Raw genomic sequence first — 14,078 nt, 5'->3', positions numbered from 1 at the left:
ACAGAGACATTGACTCAACAACAATACGTGAACCAATTCTCATTCGTGAGAAACTTAGAAACCAATATAGAAATTCCTGTACCCCCACAAAAGCACAAAAACAGTCACAAGGAAACCAGCGGGTAAATCCATGTTACTACTTACTTTAGTTCTTCCCCCTTTTGAAAATGACACCATCAGGGAAAAACTCCCAGCTTCTTCCTGGGGAGGAAATGAGAAGACTGAAACATGTGTCTAACATTCAGACTTGTGAAGGGGCTGCCTGAAGGACTCTTTCCTCAATTTGAGCACTGAGAGGAGAGAGTACCAGATTGGGGACTGAGGAGAGCAAAGTTTTGGAGCACTCACTTGCCATATTCCCTTCCACAGCTCAGTGTGGAATGCAGTAGAAAACCCAATTCCCAACTTCTCCTGGGAAGGGAAAGAGTTGGAACCTATGTCTAACATAGGTTCTCTGTCTTTTCTGGAGGTTTCCTGAGGGAACTTTGTCTGTCTCCTGTGTCAGAGCACTGATAGGACATAATGTACTCTAGATGTGGGCAATTCTGAATGATGGAAGAGCTGACCAGCTTGACAATGATTCTGAGGACAGTTTCTACAGCAGATGGGATGGATGATACAATGGGATGATTCCTCTCCTTTGAGGAAAAAGAAGAGGGGGAAATGTGTCCAAAATTCTGACTCAATGCTAAACCAAACCCCCCCCCCCAAAAAAAAACAGCAACCAAGAATACGATATCCAGCAAAACTATACTCAAAAATGAAGAAAAAATAACACTGAAGGAATTCATCATCAGTAAACTTGACTTCTAAGAAATACAATTTCAACTTCATTTATCCACCTGAGAAAAATTTGTACCTCTGTACACCAAAAGCCTTGGAAAAAAATAACTTTTATGGCAGCATGATTAATAATAGTTAAAATTTGGGGGAAAAAAATCAAATGTCTATAAAGAGGAGAATGAATAAACAACAGTTTACATAACAGTGTAACATACAACAATAAAAATGAACAGATCTTCTCTACCTGCAACATCACAGATGAATCTCATAAGTGAAACATTGAGTTATAATGGCCAGACACAGAAAAATAATTTCTGTACGATTCCGGTTTTATAAAATTTTTAAAGTCAAAACTAATCTATGGTCCTTAAACTCAGTGGTTACATTTATAAGGGACAAGAAGAAATTATAAGCACAAAGGGAATTTCGAGAGTTGAATCATATCCTAGTCTTAATCTGAGTGGTAGTTACCTGTGTGGATCATAATTCATCAAGACAAAAGCTTACGATTTCTGCATTTTCCTATGAGTATGTTAAGAAAAAGTAGACACTAAAAAGTGTACCCATACCACTGACTCTTATCCACTTGGTGATCATATCTACCATCTGACCCAGATCTACCATCTGACCCACTTTTTCCTTTTTATTGCCCCACTCTGTGCTTTGTTGTTTCCTGTTTTTTTAATTAAGCTTTTTATTGTTATATATAGTTGACATTTGCACAACCTGGGATTTAGGAATGCTGGCCCACTGCAGCCAAAAATCTATGTATAAATTTGCGGGCACCTGGATGGCTCACTCAGTTGTGTCCAACTCTTGGTCCCAGCTCAGGTCTTGATCTCAGGGTTGTGAGTTCAAGTCCTACAGTGGGCTCCACACTAGGTGTTAAGCCTAGATCCCACAATGACTTTTATAAATAAACCCACTTCCTCCAAGTCTCAACCCGTGGTCCCACCATTACTGTTCTTCATTTCTACAGTTTTGTCATTTCAATTATGTTATATAAATGGAATCCTACATTATGCAACCTTTTGGGAATAGCTTTTTTTCACTCAGCATCATTCTCTGGAGATTCACCCAAGTCATTGTATATCAATGTTTCTTTCCATTGTCAATAGTTCTTTCCATTTTACTGTAGAGTAGTATCCACAGTATGGATATTCCACTTACCTTTTATTTAAAGTCCCGAGATGTTCTGAACAAAGCTGCCATACATACTGGTGCACATGTGAACATAACTCTTCATTTCTGTGGTTTACATGGACATGAGTGCAATTACCAGGCCATACCATAGCTATGTGTTTAGTTTCTTAAAGAAACTGCCCAACTATTTTCCAGAAGACCATGTTAGATTCCCTTAAGCAATATTCAAGTGACTCAGTTTCTCCACTTTCTCACCAGGATTTGATGTTGCCACTAGTTTTTATTTGAGCCTTTCTGCTAGATGTGCAGTGATAATATCATAGTGGTTTTCATTTGAATTCCCCTGTTGTCTGCTGATGTTGAGTCCCTTTTCATGTGCTTAATTTGCCATCTGTGTATCTTCAGTGAAATGTCTAGGCCTTTTGCCCATGTGATAATTGGACTATTTGCTTTTTTTTACTGTTGAGTTTTGAGAGTCCTTTATATATCCTAGGTACTAGTCTTTTATCTGATGTACAGTTTACTAGTCCTTTGTCAGATATGTGGGTTTTCTCTTGTTCCATAGCTTGTCTTTTCATCTTTCTAACAGAGCCTTTCCCAGAGCATATTTTTAAATTTTCATAAAGACCCATTTATCAATTTCTCCTTTTAGAGGTTGTATCTTAGTGTCAAATCTAAAAACACTTGTCTGGCCCTCAATCCTGAAATCTTTCTCTTGTATCTTCTTCTAAAGTGTTTTAGTTTTATGTTTTACATGTAAATCTGTTAACTTTTTTGACAAAGTGTGAGGCTTAGGTTCAAGGTTGTTGTTGTTGTTGTTGTTGTTTTTAACCTACAGCTGTCCAATTGTTCCAGCACTATTTGTTGAAAATTCTATCTAAGTCTATTAAATTGCTCTCGCATGTTTGCAAAAACTCCATCAGGCATGTTTGTGTGTCCATGTTTGTGTGTATGTCTGGGTTCTCTATTCCCATGATCTACATGCCTAACCCACCACTGATAGCACATAATAACGATTATTGTAACTACACAATCACTCTTGAGATTGGGTAGATGGATTTCTGCCACCCTATTCTTTTTCAAAATCCTTCTAGCTACTGTAGTTCTTTTTCTTTTCCATATAAGATTTACATAATCTTGCCCACATCTAAATATATATATATACACATATACATGTATATCTCATATACATATATATACACACATATCTATCTCACTGGTATTTACATAGGGTTTGTATTAAAGCTGTTTATCAATTTGGGAAGAACTGATATCATTATTTTGTTGAGTCTCCCAATATAAGACCACAGATAACAGATTTTTCTCCATGTAGATAGATCTTTAATTTCTTTCACCAGTATTGTATACTTGTCAACATACAAGTCCCGTACAAGTTGTTAGACCTCCACTGAAGCATTTGATTTTTTTTTGAGCATGTGTATGTGATATTTTAATTTCAGTGTCCATGTGTTCATTGCTAGTATATAAACATATAATTGATTTTATATGTTTATCTTGTATCCCGCAACCTTGCTGAACTTAAGTTTTTAGACCTTCTATTTTACTTACTTATTCTCATTCTTCTCATTTTTGAACACTGAAGTCCTTAAGTATATAAAGTAGGTTACTTCTATAATATAAATATCTTTAAGAAATTAAATCTGAACTTCTTAAAGGCCTAATTCCACCGGCCACTGATTCTTATGCATGGTTGATTACTTCCACATATGTGTTATATTTTGGAGGTTGTGATCTCCACTTCAGTGACACCTTACTAGCAGGAACTCAATGTAACCTGACTGATGCAGTTTGTGTAATTTTATCTTTTCTTCTAAAGCACTCCAGGGGTGGTATTATCTTAGGACTGATTTTTATGTTAATTAAAAATGTACACATGCATTATAGCACATTCATAATTAAAAATTATTCAGGAAGAATCTTTTCTTCTATGAAATATATGTTTCTTTCTATGCTGGTGAGTTAACAAAAGACTAGAAAATGCCAGAATTTTTCTAGTCCATTTCTCACTCAAGGTGTAGCTCTTTAAGGGTTTAAACTTTAACCACCACCAAATTCAAACTTCCTACCTCATTTGGCATGTTTGGTTTGACCATTAAGACCAAGTCCTGGGGCGCCTGGGTGGCTCAGTGGGTTAAGCCTCTGCCTTCGGCTCAGGTCATGATCTCAGGGTCCTGGGATCGAGCCCTACATTGGCTCTCTGCTCAGCAGGAAGCCTGCTTCCCCCTCTCTCTCTGCCTGCTGCTCTACGTACTTGTGATCTCTCTGTTAAATAAATAAAATATTAAAAAAAAAAAAAAAAAGACCAAGTCCTTTGGCTAATGAGACTTGTCCCATGACTAAGGCAATTACAACATCAATGTGTGTTTGTTTCTTCCATTTTTCATCCCCGCCCACCTTCATCCCGTATTTCTAATGATTTCCTTTACTTTCTTAGAGCTCAGTTACCCATTTAAGGTGATTGGTTATACTTTTCCCAGTGTTTCCGGATTTTTTTGTAATATGAACACTTTAATTCTATTAAGATAGATGTAATGCCAGCTATTATTGTTTTGAATACACTACTAAATTCTCTTAATTGATACTTTACTTAGAATTTACCATCTAGGCTCGTAAGTGAAATAGGCTTATAATTTTATTTGGCTTTGTAACCAAGATTACAGTAGCTTCTAAGTGAGTTGGGTGGCTTTCGTGTCTATTTTCTAGAACAAACTGTATAACACAGAGATTCTATTACTCAATTTCTTGGTAAAATTCTCTTACTAAGTATTCTGGGTCTGAGACTTTAATGGTAGGAGGTTTTTGATCTCCACTGATGGGTTTGTTTCTTTGTTTTTTGTTTTTTGTTTTAAATGATTATCGGCCAGTTCATATGCTCCTTCCTCATATCAATTTTGGCATTTTCAGAAATGACTCATTCCCCTATGTTTCTTCATAATATTGATATTATTTTGAATCTGTGCTATCTGTGATTATTTTTTCTGTATTGTGTCTTCTCTCTTCTTGTCTAGTTTAGACCACTCTTGATGGAGGTTTGTCCCTTATAAATCGTTTCCAACCAGCTTTTGATTTTGTTCTGTACTAAAGACCTTTAGACTCAATAATAAAGTTAATGTCTTTCAGACATTTTTGTTATAAATATGTTTTGTACAACGATAAATCCAATATATCCTAAAGCAAATCAAGAACTTACTTAAATCTAGATAGTGCTTGAGATCAATAGGGGCCTCTTTGCTATTAAGGCCAGTATTTTTACTAGTCTAGCCCTTCCACACCCACTAATCACCTCAATCTTGCCATATGTATTACCCATTGTTATGATAAAGAAACCACTAGCACACTGAGTTGCTCATGCTTTACTCCGGCAGTTCCCACATCATGATGAATCGCATTTTCCGTAATATAAATCATGTTCCCTCGGAAAACAAAAAACGTCATTTCTATTCTCATTGATAAAAAAGCAAGCAGGGAGAGACCTCCCTGTACCTACTTTCTAAAAGACAGAAAGCAAAGTGAACTCTTTCTGGATGTCTTCAGAGGGGAATGAAACTATGAACCACAGGATTTTCAAATGAAAAGTGACCCAAGAGGTCAGATAGTTCATCACCCTCCTTCTGCACTTGAAGTGTGGGCGGGGAAAACTGACTTGCCCTGGAGAGCCAGTGGAGATCACGGATTACAGACTGATAAGGAACTGGGTTGGTTTTTTTCTTTACCGGAACGTGCTAGAAGAAGAACAACATTCTGGGCACCTGGGTGATTCAGTCAGTTAGGCAACCGACTCCTGATTTGGGCTCAGGTTATGATCTCAGGTCACTGAGATTGAGTCCCACCCCTTTGGGCTCCAAGCTCAGCAGGGAGTCTGCTTAAGACTCTCTCTTCCTCTCCCTTTGCCCCTCCCCGCTACACACACAGCTCTCTCTCAAATAAAACTTAAAAAAAAAAAAAAGGAGGGCACCTGGGTGGCTCAGTGGGTTAAAGCCTCTGGGGTCCTGGAATTTCGAGCCCCGCATCAGGCTCCCTACTTGCTGGGGAGCCTGCTTCCCTTCCTCTCTCTCTCTCTGCCTACTTGTGATCTCTGTCTGTCAAATAAATAAATAAAATCTTTAAAAAAAAGAAAAGGAACAAAATTCTAGACACTAAGGACTTGGTAGTGATCAAGGGAGAATGGAGAACGGAGTGGGGCGGGGGTGGGGGATGACAGAGGAAACAGAACTTCGGGAAGAATCCTACAAAGCAAATTACTGGGACACATGAATTTGAGAACACTATTGAAATTACCGTAGATAGTAAATGAGAACCGACCTTTCTCTTCGTGTCGCTTTTATAAATCAAAGCCAAAGGTCCCATTTGTATTTTATTACCCAAGGTGGTATTATCGTTCTCATTGTTCAAACAGCGATATCTTTTCCTGCAAGTTATCTTTGCAGTTATGGAGGGTGAGATGCCAGAGGGAAGAAAAACAGAAATAGGCATCGCGTTTCTTCTACTAGAAAATGCTAATGGTTGCCAGTATTTCTGGTCTGTCACATTTGCAATCTAGGAGGGAAAGGGAAAACATGTAATGCCATTTAATTTAAACTCAGGGCCCGATCATCAATGACCTTTACACTCTGAAACCAGGGAGACTGCCCACATGGTAAATGCAATCACGAGATTTGATTTCCTATATGTTGTAGGCACGGCAACTGTTTTAATTGACACTGATATATATTTGTAATAACTTCTGTATAAATTAAAAATCAATGTCAATTTCAACTCTGGGTTGTTTTTGTTTCTTTCTTCTTCTTTTTTTTTTTTTTTTAACGAACAAAAACTTCACTGAACATCTGCAAATGGCAAAACAACAAATAAAACAAGAGATTTGACACAGGGCTCCGCTGCATGAAACTCAGGAAGGAGCTTCCGCACCAGGGCTGACCCAACCCACTGGGCAACCTTGCAGGACCTGAGCAGGCTTCAGGCTTCAGGGAGGTTTCCCAAATGGCATGACAGGTGAGGGCCCCTGAGGGAGTCCCCTGCACCGGCTCTCCACCCCCACTCTCAGACACAGCATGGTCTTGGCTTCCTTCTCGTTTCCGAGACGGTTCTGTTCTGCTTTAGCTGAAGCCCAGCTGAGCAGGTAGGTGCAGTCCTCACCCCAGTCTGCGAACCCGTGTTCAGAGCCAGCACCCGGTTCCAGTGGTCACCCCGCAAGCACACACTCCGGGTGCAGCAGCGCAAACGTGCGTCCACTCACAGACGCGCACACACGCGTGCGTGCACGTAAAATCACACACCTGCACGCGCACACACGCGCATGTGCACGCACACACATACACATACCCCCACGTCCCTGGTGAGAGCTGCGGTGGCTGTTCCAACTTCCCGTGAGCGTTTGCCAGGAGGTAGCTTACAACACCTTGCCTTACCGGGGAGGAAGACAGCACTGCAGGGGGTGGAGGGGTTGGTGCTAGGGCACCCACAGGCAAGAGGAAAAGCAGCCTCTGCTGCAAAAACCACCGCCCCCTCTCAAGTGCATGCACTTAAATTCTTCCTTCCTTTCTACGCTGCCAGCTAGAATTTACAGCACTTTCCCTACAGCAAATGTTCAGGATCGGGAAAGCTGTCAGGGCTATTATTTCCTTTTTCTTTCCCCCATTGATTTCATCTGAGACTGAACATATCAGCAATTATGCCTGTCAAATCCAGACCGAAACTTCCTATACAATTTTTAAAACTATCCCCTGTTGACACCAGGCCATCTGGAGTTTGGTCTTCTTTACGAATCCTCATATGTACACAATCAGACCCGGCGGGTGACTGCAGGGGTCTCGTTTCAGGGCTCCTCCTCCAAGAGTGCAAGTCAGGTAGTGTTCCTCATAAGGATAAATACGAAAATGAGAAGGACGTGCTTATGAGAAAAAGAAAAGGAAGACCAGTAAACGGTGTGGCAGTAAAAGTTGTATTCAGCTGGGTTGGGAACGCTTGCTCAAAACGAATGTGTGATCCAGTGTTTGGGGTGTGTGTGTGTGTGTGTGTGTGTGTGTAGACACACATATATATAACTAGAAGACTATAAAACTCAAACAAAAGCATGGTAGAAGTTAGGTGTTTAGGGGCACCCGGCCGGGAGGGGGCGCACTCCGTTAAGCATTGGATTCTTGATTTCCGCTCAGGTCATGATCTTGGGGTGGTGGGATTGAGTCCCCAGGTGGGCTCTGTGATCAGCTGGGAGTTGGCTTGAGACTCCCTCTCTCCTTCTTCCACTGCCCCTCCCCCTCCACTCACTCTCTCTCCCTAAAATAAATAAATAAGGGGGAGCTGGGTGGCTCAGTCCTTAGGCATCTGCCTTTGGGTCAGGTTATGATCCCAGGGTCCTGGGATGGAGCCCCACATGGGTTTCCCGGCTCAGAGGGAGGCCTGCTTCTCCCTCTCCCTCTGCCCCTGCTTGTGCTCCCTCTCTCATTGCCTCTCCGTTGCTGTCAAATAAATAAATTAAAAATCTTTTTTAAAAATAATAAATTAAATAATAATAAATAAATCTTTAAAAAGAGAAAGAGAGATGTTTCTATGTATCTTTTTTTTTTTAATATGTCAAGGTGGCATGATAGTTTTTTTTTTTTTTTTTGATTTTTAATGCGCCTGTTTTCCAAGGTCTCTATAGTAACCTGTATTGCTTTTGTTATAAAATAACAGAAAAGTTTTAAAGTAGCATGAGATGGGCTACAAAGAAAGTGTGTAAGGAACAGAGGTCTCCTTACAGAACCCAAATAGCTGAGTGTCTATAAACAGAAGGAAAAGTACAATGGTATGTAAATAAACATACAGGGAGTTCAGGAACATAGAGCTGAGCTGGTGAAACTGGCAGAGCTGGAATCACCACCCCAGAATATTTTCATCCACACCCACAATGATATTTACATAAACTCACCATCTGAGATGTCTCATGTTACTGTCTTGCCATTTAAGCAGCCCTGACACTCCAACAGAGTCTTCTTTAAAACCCTATATTGAGCACCTTAACCTCACTCTGGCAGATTAATTCAAACGGCGGTAAATTATAACACGGGGAGTCTCTTTTGGTAACAGCTCAGAACAGAAGAACTCACCAAACTTTTCCATATGCCCTGATTTTTTGCAGAGAGAGAAGGGACCAAGGGAAAAGATGAGATGGTGTAAAACAAACACAAACAAAAATACCATTCCCTCCTTGCAAGCCAATAGCACTAAATCGTAACTGCCTTGTAAATCTCTCTCAATTTATGCTCCATGTAAATCTCCAACAGGAGTTCTCTTACTGAACCCTCCCCTAGAAAGTGCTTGGCAGGATGTTTATAGAATCATTACTGGAACATTTTTCTCTGCAAGAAAAAAAAAGTCGTGGCCGCGGTTCCATTCTTTAGGGGGTACAAAAATGTATTTCAGGAGGCAGTAAGCCTTTTCATTAAAAAAAAAAAAAAAAAAAGGACTCAAGTTCCAACCATAATTATATTCTCACAAAGAAATTGAGAAATGGGATTTTCTTTTTTTGGTAGATCAATGGCTTTATCCAAGCAACAGCTCATGAATAAATCTCTTTTTAAAGATCTAAAATGTGACACAAGCTCATTATTAGAAAATATTCAAATAACTAAGTATATAGCTTTAAGGGGGGAAATTGTGGTACAGTGTTCTGAACAGGAGCTGCATTCTCAATGATGTATCTTTTTTTTTTTTAATTATTGGGAAAGTACATTTTTGGTTAGATTAAACCGTATCTTCTCTGAGATCCCTTTTCCTACATATTTCAACTGTAACAAAATAATGCAACACTAATCTCTTAGACTTTTTTCGGTAATAGATGTTTTTCCTCAGTAAATCAATGCAAAGGCTAATCGGGGTGGAAGGTGACTATCTCTTGTGGTTATAAATACATTTGCATTGCTATCAATCTTTTCCACTACCAACGTTAAACGAGGCTGAACAACCTAGGGGGAGAAAGAAAAAAAAAGTTTAACGCTAGTACGTAGTAAATGCTGCCATCAAGTGGCCAAATAGAGAGTTGCCTCAACAACAACAAAAAAGTCCACAAAATTGCTAACACAATGTTTCAACCTGGAATTAATCTTACTCAGTATAACGACCATTTTTATCATAAACGGGGGCCTTAAAACTGACCTCTGGGTAAAAGGTACCCAACAGCCTGTTTCGAACAGACCGCAGGCTAAAAATGTGGCCCAGAGGGGTGCCTGGGTGGTTCAGTGGGTTAAGCCACTGCCTTCAGCTCAGGTCATGATCTCAGGGTCCTGGGATCGAGTTCCACATCAGGCTCTCTGCTCAGCAGGGAGCCTGCTTCCTTTTCTCTCTCTCTTTGCCTGCCTCTCTGTCTACGTGCGATCTCTCTCTGTCAAATAAATAAATAAAATCTTTTTTTTTTTTTAATGTGACCCAGAAAGCCAAAAACCAAAAAACTACAATAATACTCTACAAGTGAATACTCTTTAGGGTATTAGCATTAGTAGCTTATTACTAAATCATACGCCCTCACTGCAAAACCAGCCTAAGGCAACACTGTATGTTGGTGGCATTGAACTTGAACTATTAAATATTAAAAGGCATTGAACTCTATCTTGCAATATTAAGAAAGAAATTGTTTTAGTAATATTAGCACCTAACATGGACAAACAGTTTTAAGAACTTTCATTGTTCATTGCCTATAATTAACGTTGAAGAAGATAGAATGTCTGAGTAATGAGAAACACCTTGCATGGAACTCAGCCTGATATATTCCCATAGTGGGTGGTGGGAGGTATAGGTTTTTAATGTGTAAAAGATGGGTTCCCATATCTATATGATTAATTGTAAGTGAACTTATTTTCATTTTGCGTGGTGGGGAAGAAAAGTATGAAATAGAGGTGAGAATGACAAAAGCGTGCAATTTTTTGAATCAACAGATATTAATGATGATCCTTCTTTTCTTTCACGCCAGTGAAAGCACTGAACCCAAGCAGGCATGTTTATTCTCAAAGAACTTCTAAGCGATGCAGGCAGTTAGATAGTTCATCATTGCTCAATGAACAAACACATTTTAAATATACACTTCATAGGCAACAGAATTTTAGAAGAGCTTGTTCTGAGGTTTTCAAAATTCTATAAAACCTTTGACATAAAGTAGGGTTCTCAAATTTTGGTCAAAAGACCACCTTCAAAGGAATTACATCAAATGCTTACTAAAAAATGGGATTCTTAGGGGCATCTGTGTGGTTGAGATGGTTAAGCATCTGCCTTTAGCTTAGGTCATGATCCCTGAGTCCTGGGATCAGAACCTCACGTGGGGCACCCTGCTCAGCAGGGAGTCTGCTTCTCCTTCTGCCCCACCTCCTGCTCATGCTCTCTCTCTCGCTCACTCATTCTCTCTCACTCTCACTCTCCCAAATAAATAAAATATTTTTAAAAAGTGGGATTCTTAGACCTTATCTTGGACCTATGGAGTCACAATTCCAAGGGAGGAAGCAATGGAATTTGAATTTTTAACAAACCCCTTAAGTTACTTTTATGACATTATAGTTTAAGAACCTCATCATTTTAGTAAATGAGAGATGAAAGTGAACTCATTTTGCTAAGATCACAAAGTTAGGATTAGAATCAGAAACAGAAACTAGCCCTCTGCCCTTTGGCCCAAAATTCATTATCCTATACTATACAAACTGGGAAATAATTTACCATATCAAATCTCAAAATCTTTGCACGATGGATAGGGAGCTACTGACTGCATACAGAAGAGACACTTCATAAGTACATCTTGTGCTCTTTAATATGTTTTTTTTTAAACAAAGGAGCTACATTATTAACAAGAAGTTATAACAGCATGAGTTTTCCCTTCTCACTATGCATCACCATTAAAACTAATAATAGCTGACATTTCTGTGAAGACAACAGTGCAAAATGGTCTCTACTCCTTTGTTGACTATGAAGCCAAACAAAAACAAGGTCAAGAAACAGAAATCAAAAGATGAACCTACACAGGTTGGACTATTTGCCCAAAAAGAGGAACAATAATTCATTCCAAAACTGAAGACCAGACACAGCCCTTGAAACTGGTCTTCTGGTCTTCTGCCTTGCTTTGACCAGAAGAATACAGCATGAAGGGTGCTTTGAGACTTCCTCAGCTCAGCCATGAGAGGTCTTGAAGTTCCTCACCCTCCCGGAACGCAGAGGGCCTCCTACGATGAAGAAAGCGAGGACGAAAACCATGTGGAGAGGCCCAGGCAAGCCAGTTCTCTCAGCCCTCACAGTGGCATCTCCAGCCTACCACAGCCACATCAATAAGCCCAGGTGAGACCAGCAGAACTGCCCAGGCAACCAACAGAATGAGAAGCCATAATAAGTCATGGTTGATTGAAGCCACCCAGTTTTGGGGTGGTTGTTACATAACAACAGATAATTAATACACCAAGGAACAACCATAACACTAAACCACAGCATATGAAGCAACAATCACAATATTCAACCACAGCTGCTGCCAAGTACAATGAAAGTGGTACAAACACCGAGGAGGGCTCCGGGAAGAGACCTGAGCCCCTATAGGCTCCAAGCAGAGTAAGGCATTTGTCACACTATGTGGCGGGACTAGACCAAGACAGGATCACTCTTCACCTGAATGGCCAACTGGGTTTATGAAGAAGCTATGGGACCCTCAGTAAACCTTACTTTATTTGAGAGGGTAGCAGAATACTCAGGGTATTCTGGGTATTCAGAATACCAGCTGGGTACCCAGCTGAATAAGAAAGCATACACATGTGCCATCTTTTCAAGAGCTACTGCCAGTGAAACAGGGTGTTGGAGAAACTCTCATTGGCAAGGAGTCCTGCAGAGAAGCAGAGAAAAACACTATGAGAAAAAGGAAAGAAAGAAAAGAAGGAAGAAAAAAAAATTTGTGGATTCACTGCGTGCCTAGAAACTTCTGGCTAACTCCAAGAGAGTTGATTTAAATACATAGAGTAGAACATTAGTAGGAATGTGCTCAAAAGCCATGGTCTATATAAAATTCAAATGTCTTGCCACAATGTACCTGGCCATCATCAAAGAGCTGATTCAGGAGTGTGTTACAGATGAATAGTAGAAAAAAAAATCAGCTGGAGCTTATACAAAAGTAGTACCAAAAGCCTGAGAAAAATAATATGGCAAGCAGAAGGCAGATAAGAAGTTGCAAGACACTAATACACATCAGACCAAAATGATAAATACACTACTCTTCAAATAAGTTATTTCTAAAATCACAACCCTTCTGAAGCAAGAATTCAGACAAGATATAGTAGAACTCAAGGGGGAAAAAAATCACAAAATAAATGTAATGAAAAGTGATGTGTCAGAGTCAAAAAAAAAAAAGAAGAAGAAGAGAAAAATGCAACTATTACATAAATGAAGGTTACAATAAAGGTATTAAAAGGAGAAAAAAAGCCATTTTTAAAAGTACAGAAATACAGAAGAGCATAGGTATTTTTTTTTTTAAGTATTTGAAAGGAAATTACTGTTCTGGAGCCGAAGAAGATCCAACACATATATAATTGACATTGCTAAATAAGAAACAGAACAATAAATATTCAAAGACATAATAAAAGAAAAATTCCTGAAACAGAGGAAGAAACAAAGATGTAGATAAAAATGAGGACACTGCATACCAGAAAAACAGTTGCTAAAGAATGATCAGCACATAACCTGAGAAATTTAGTGGAATATAATGTTACAGTATTCGATAGGGGACAAGAAAGAATTGATTTTTCCTAAAAGAAAGAATATTATTTGGCTGGCCTCCAAGTTTAAAAAAAAAAAAAGGTCACTGTAGAAGGCAACAGAGGGATATCTACTAAGTCTTCAGGGAAGGAAAAAAGAAACCAAGAATGTTCAATCTAAAAAGTTTTCATTTCAAGTATAAAGTCATCGACAGCTAATAAGAAACATACAAGAAATCAAGAACACGTCTCCTTTGAGCTCTTTTTTAAAACAATACCTGCAGCATGATATCCTATCAATTTAGAGATAAATGGAGAAGTTGTTGTATGGACCTTAAGAATTATCTGTAGAACAGAATAAAAATGTAATAGACCACAACAATTTAGAAATAATACAATAATCTTACCTCAAGTGACATAAGGGAAGGAGAAGTAGAGAAG

This window comes from Mustela nivalis, assembly GCF_964662115.1.
Source record: "Mustela nivalis genome assembly, chromosome: 3".
Classification (NCBI taxonomy): domain Eukaryota; kingdom Metazoa; phylum Chordata; class Mammalia; order Carnivora; family Mustelidae; genus Mustela; species Mustela nivalis.
This window is presented reverse-complemented; position numbering follows the sequence as displayed.